The following is a 6,109-nucleotide window of genomic DNA, read 5'->3' on the forward strand; positions in this document are numbered from 1 at the left end:
TGGGCATTTCAGCGATGTATCTTTCCTGAAGAAGGTCAAGAGATTCTTCGTGGGATCCATGAGTGAGATTGTGGCCATCATGCCGGCTCAAAACCTCTAGTGACAAAGCTTTTGGTCATGGATTTTACTGGTTAACGGCTCATGCTGATGCAGAGGATCTGGTCAGTAGGTGCGATGGATGTCAAAAGTTCTCACAACGGGCACACGTACCGGCTCAAGAACTGCAGATGATTCCAATCGCTTGGCCGTTTGCAGTTTGGGGGCTTGATATGGTTGGACCTTTCAAAAGATCCAAGGATAAAAAGATGCATCTTTTGGTGGCAGTTGACAAATTCACGAAGTGGGTTAAGGCAGAGCCAGTGAGCAAGTGTCATGCAGCCACGGCGGTTCAATTAATGAAAAAGGTGATTTTTCGCTTTGGTTTTCCACACATCATTATAACTGACAATGGCACTAATCTGTCGAAAGGTGCTATGGAGGAGTTTTTTCAACATGAGCATATCCGGCTTGATGTTTTGTCAGTAGCCCACCCCCAATCCAATGGTCAAGATGAGAGAGCAAATCAGGAAATCCTAAAAGGTCTCAAGCCCCGGCTTATGGTTCCCTTACAACGGACGCCAGGTTGTTGGGTAGAGGAATTACCCTCGGTGCTGTGGAGTATCAATACCACTCCTAACAGGTCTACAGGTTATACACCTTTCTTCATGGTTTATGGAGCAGAAGCAGTTCTGCCTAGTGACATCCGTCATGATTCGCCTCGCGTGGCGGCTTACGTTCAAGCTGATAATGAACAAGCCCGACAGGATGCACTTGACTTGTTAGATGAGGAGAGAGATTTGGCAGCGGCTCGATCAGCAATTTATCAACAGGACCTGCGCCGTTATCACAGCCACCGGGTTAAGTCCAGAACCTTTCAAGAAGGTGACATGGTGCTCCGGCTCATCTAGGATCTATCAGATGCACACAAGCTATCCCCGCCTTGGGAAGGACCCTTTATGGTCAGCAAGAACTTAAACAACGGGTCATATTACCTCATCTATGTTCAAGAGCACAAAGACTCACGTAAGTCGAAGGAGGAGACCCGTCGGCCGTGGAACATTGCTCAGCTTTGGCCAAAATATACTTAAGCCACCAGCTCTCATCATGTACATACTTTGACGTTGTACATATTATGATAAGTAATAAAGTAGGACCTCTGTCCTTTTCCCTTTCAATGATCATATATCTTTATTGTTTTCATTATTTAAAATGACTAAAAGGGGGCTGATCGAATCCGAATCTATCTTAACCCTTTTCGTCCGGCACATGATCGTATTCGAATCTAGCCATAAACCTCATGGTCACTTGGGGGCTTCCTGTTCAAACATAGGTCGTATTCGAACCAAAGAGAACATAGCTGTCGTAACCCTCTTGATCGAATCAAAGCCAAACTCACTAGGGGGCTTCTTGATCGTATATGAATCATAGCTTAACCCCTTTTGGGTCCGACTTGGATCATATTCAAATCAGGATCGTTAAAAACCTCTCAAGGTCATTTGGGGGCTTCCTATTCAAACATAGGTCATATTCGAACCAAAGAGAACATAGCTGTAGGTACCCTCTTGATCGGCGCAACGCCAAAGCCACTGGGGGCTATATGATCGTATTTGAATCTAAGCTTAACCCCTTTGGTCCGGTTTACTGATCGTATTCGAATCAGAAGCCTCCAGTTTTTATTTAAATGTTTTGAGTTACATTGTCTGAAGCCTAGTGTTTTGTCTCACTGTTTTTTATCATCTCAAATCTAACTGTCCGTATGGTTTCAAATTAAATTGGCTCGGTTATTTGACAATGAGTTGCCAAGGCATAACAGTTAGCCGATATATGGAAGTATTAACTTCTACAAAAGATTGGGTTATCAACCTCATCATCCGGGTCATGTAAACCGGCAGTCCAGATTCAAAGAACACAGGTATGACAGTGTCATTCATGAACAGGTTTCTCTGTGTCTTTTCGTTAATCAAAGGTTTTTCAGCCTTGTTTATCTTACATCTGGTTCTGTTTTTTCCACTATGATAATTTCATAGTCATATACCGGGTGTTTTGACCCGTTCGGTGCTAAACCGCCAAGACAGTTTTTTCATTTTTTACAGGAACAGAGTTAAAACATTATAGATGTAATCACGGAGGTGCTGCATATATATATTGACATCATTGGCAAAGAGTCATATGCAACATTTTATGCATGATGGCATAGGCAACATATGCAGTTTTCAAACCAACCTATTACAAGGCTTCGAGAGCCCAAAAGATGGTTATGACTCTCCCCTCACCGGTTCACCTCCCTCTATTGGTTGGAAGCTGGGATTGGACCAGTCAAAGCCGTTCAGAGCAATGAAATCTGCTTCATCATCAATCAGGCCGACTAGGTCGACTTCCGGGGCAAAAAAGTGTGTTGGCGAACCGGTGGGATAAGATCTGTCACTTTATAAGAGGAATTCGCCATCTTCTTATTCTCCATATCAAAACTCGGCTGATATTTATCGATGTTTGTCTCCTCTCCAAGAATGGTAGCTTGAGGACGAACTCCCCTCACACAGGCAATAAAGTCATCTTGCTCAAATGGAGTCCCGTCTTCCTTCACGGTAGGGTACCCCTTAGCCATGTCCACCGGGTCTAAATCCGGCACCCAGGCTTTGGAGCGGCTCAGGGCAGTCAGGGCTCCGGCTCTGGCACATGATCGTTTGACCTCTTGAAACCTAGCGGGTAAGATCGATAACTTCTTCAAAATATCACTCAAACGGTTGGGTCCTTGGTTGGCAGGGGAGATCGTAGAAAGTGCTTGTTGAGCACCATTGTACAGTTGCCCCACCAAGGTATAAACCGCCTTCAGTTTTGTCACACTATCTTGACTCAGATTTTTACTTCGTGGACCTGTGAGTGTTTTCTCACAAAGGCTCAGCAGGCGGCTTATATTCCTGGTCAAAATAAAGTGTAAGTGACTACTGCAAAAGACTTACCGAAGATGGCGGAGACCATTTGAGACACACAATTTTTAAGCTGGTGAGCTCCGTGGTAACCTCCTCAAGAGCCGCCTCTGCTGTCTCGGGACGTTGTATCAGCAAGGTCTTCTCATTGGCCCATGATTTCGTCTTCTCAGTCAAACTAGTCTTCAATTTTTCAGTTTCAGAGAGGCTCAATTGGAGTTTGGATTTAGCAGTCTTTATCTCTGCCTCTTGATCCGACATCCGGGTCTTTGCATCCGTCAATTAAGAGCCTAGTTTAGTTAGGGCGGTCTACAAACATGCACATGTGTGTCAAAATTTAAATAAAAGTTATGATGCTTAAAGTCCCAAGTGCTTTGCAAACGCAACAACACTTGGCACTTGGGAGCTAATGTCTGCCAAAGAAGATTCTTTATTCTAGGCTTAAAGTCCCAAGTAATTTACAAGTAACAGCACTTGGAACTTGGGGGCTAATGCATGATCCTATGAAAGTTTTTTATTCAGCCGGGTTAAAATATTTGTTTCGACTGATTCAAGACAATTTTGAAGTAAAGTACCGGTTCATTTGTGAAAAATTGAGCCGGCCCTTGGGGACTACAGGTGAAAGTTAAGCTAAGTTTAAAGAAAGTCTAAAATAGAGTATCAACCTATATCACAAGTCTACAGATCATTTAGATTCATCATAATTCGGAGACTTGGGGGCTGGTAGAGCACATATAAGATGGTGAAAGTCAGCGAACATACCTCATATTTCAGCTAAAGTTGTTTGACCATCTCAATTTCCGAGTCATGGCTAGAATGCACATGACTGAGGTAGCCAGACAGCACATCACTAACGTTCAGATGAGCATAGTGAGAAACATCAAGCCGCACCTTCTACCACTCTAAAGCTTCTTGTTTAGCAGAGTGTCGGGCCAGTACAGTGGGGTTGCCCGGCTCAACAAACCGACTTCCAGTAATTAAGACATCCGTGTCAGAAGTTGTCGGCGGGTTGGCAGAGCTAGATGGTTCAGTGATAGCCGGATTAAGAGTGGTTTCATTAGTTGACGGTTCAGGAGGGTCCGATTGAACATGGAAAGCCGGGTCTTCCGGTGCTTCATATTGATCAGGAGTTGGTGCTGCCGGTTCAGGTGTAGGATTTTTTGGGTTTCTGTCAGCTTAACCACATTAGCTTTCTTGGATTTCGCTTGACCGCTAAAAAAGATTTTTATGAGACAGTTAATATAATGATGCAGATTTAAAGATATAGAGGAAAGATGATTTTCCTTACCCAGGGGCAGTCTTGAAAGCCAGAAATTGAGTTTGGGACGAGTCGCCAGAAGAGCGAGAAACCTCCTACAAAGGTAAAATAAAGTTAAGAAAACAAGGAAATAGATTCATGGATAAAAACAAAGGACAAAGGTGAAAGAAACCTCATTCTGGCATTTTCGAGGAGTTTTTTGTAAGTCGGAAGGTGGTTCATCATCATCATTAGTCTGGGCCTGACGGCCGCTCTCATGTTGCTGCTTTTTCAAAAGAAAATGAGGGTCCAGATAAGCCAAAGGGTGCGGAAACCTTACTTTCCGGGTTACCAGTCGAAGTTTCTGTCTTGGCAAAGGGGCTGAGTCGGAGGGAATAGTTACCTCTTCTTCCACGGCCTGGCTGCCCCCCGTGTCGTCCTGGCAATAGTCAGTGTCAATAAGATAGTTAAAAATCGGCCAAGGGAGTCAAGGGCTACCTCCGACTCAGAAACATGATCCAGCTGGAACATGTCGGATGCAGTCTTCTTCTTCTTAGGTTTCCGGGTCGATTTCTTGGCGGCTATGGCAGCGGTTCTAGTTTTCTTGGTAGCTTCATGATCATACTTGGCCTTCCAGAAGTCAGATTTGGCCTGTAAACAAATAAACAGATTAAAAGGTCATGCAAGTATTTAAGCTACTGAGGAAAATACAAAAAGAGAGAGGTCAGGGGTTTCACCTCTGGTGCTGGGTTAAGTTTGCAGAAGGGGTTTAATCCAACCTTACTGCAGTCCTCGTATTTGCCGTTTACAAGGATGGTTGACATTGCAACAATGTCTTCTTCAGTCAATTGAACGGAGCTACAACGAACAGAGTCATCTGGGCCTCCGCCATATTCATACATTAACTTGGATTGGCGGCTTAGAGGGATGACCCGCCATGCGACCCAGCAACGGATCAGGTCAACTCCACTTAAGCCATTCCCCAATAAAGCTTGAATCCTTTTAATAGATGGAATAAGCTTCTTGCGTTCAGCAGCAGTAAGCTTATCAGGGAGCACAAACTTGGAATCCAGACGCTCCGCGCGATAACCCGACAGTGGTTTTTCATTGGCTGGTGACGTATCTTGGCAGTAGAACCATGTCTAATTCCAATTTTGGGATGGCTCGGTAAGACTATTAAGGGAAAGACGGCGCCCTATCGGCGCTGAATTGAAATTCCACCAAGCTCCAAACTAAGGCTGTTGGTGCATTCGTTCTAGCGGTTCAGATAAAAGTATTCTCTGAAGAGTTCCACGGTCGGTTCTTCTTGAAGATATACCTCACAAAGAACTTGAAAATTGCAGATATTGGATATAGAGTTGGGTCCAATGTCTTGTGGACTAAGCTTGAAAAAATGCAGAACGTCTCGGAAGAACTTTGAGCCGGGTGGTGAGAAGCCCCGGTTCATGTGATCAGTGAAAATGATAACTTCACCATCTTTGGGTTGAGGTCGTTCTTCGTCCGGGTCAGGAGCACAATAAGACATAAAGTTTTTCTCTGGCAAGAATCCAATGGTGACAAATTGTTTCAAGGTATCCTCAGTAACTGTGGAAGGCACCCAGTTGCAGACAATTGGTGCTTTTAACGGTATGATGAAGAAAGGGCAAGCTGAAAAGAAAGGAATTTGCCGGTTCAATTTATTTGTGGAGTTACAGGTTCATGATTATAGTATAGACGAGTAATGGCGGCTTAAGCAAGGGCTAATGACATGTAAAGGAAAAGTCAGACGGCGTTATAAGCCACCATGACTAAAGATATTTGAAGGATGCCAGAAACAGAATTGGCTAAAGTGTTGAGACAAACAAGTTTCCCAAGCTGTTGCTATTTTTCTGGATCAAAATGGTTCAGAAAAATAGCAAATTAAATT

The sequence above is a fragment of the Triticum urartu genome, chromosome 4 (genome assembly GCF_003073215.2).
Source record: "Triticum urartu cultivar G1812 chromosome 4, Tu2.1, whole genome shotgun sequence".
Lineage (NCBI taxonomy): Eukaryota > Viridiplantae > Streptophyta > Magnoliopsida > Poales > Poaceae > Triticum > Triticum urartu.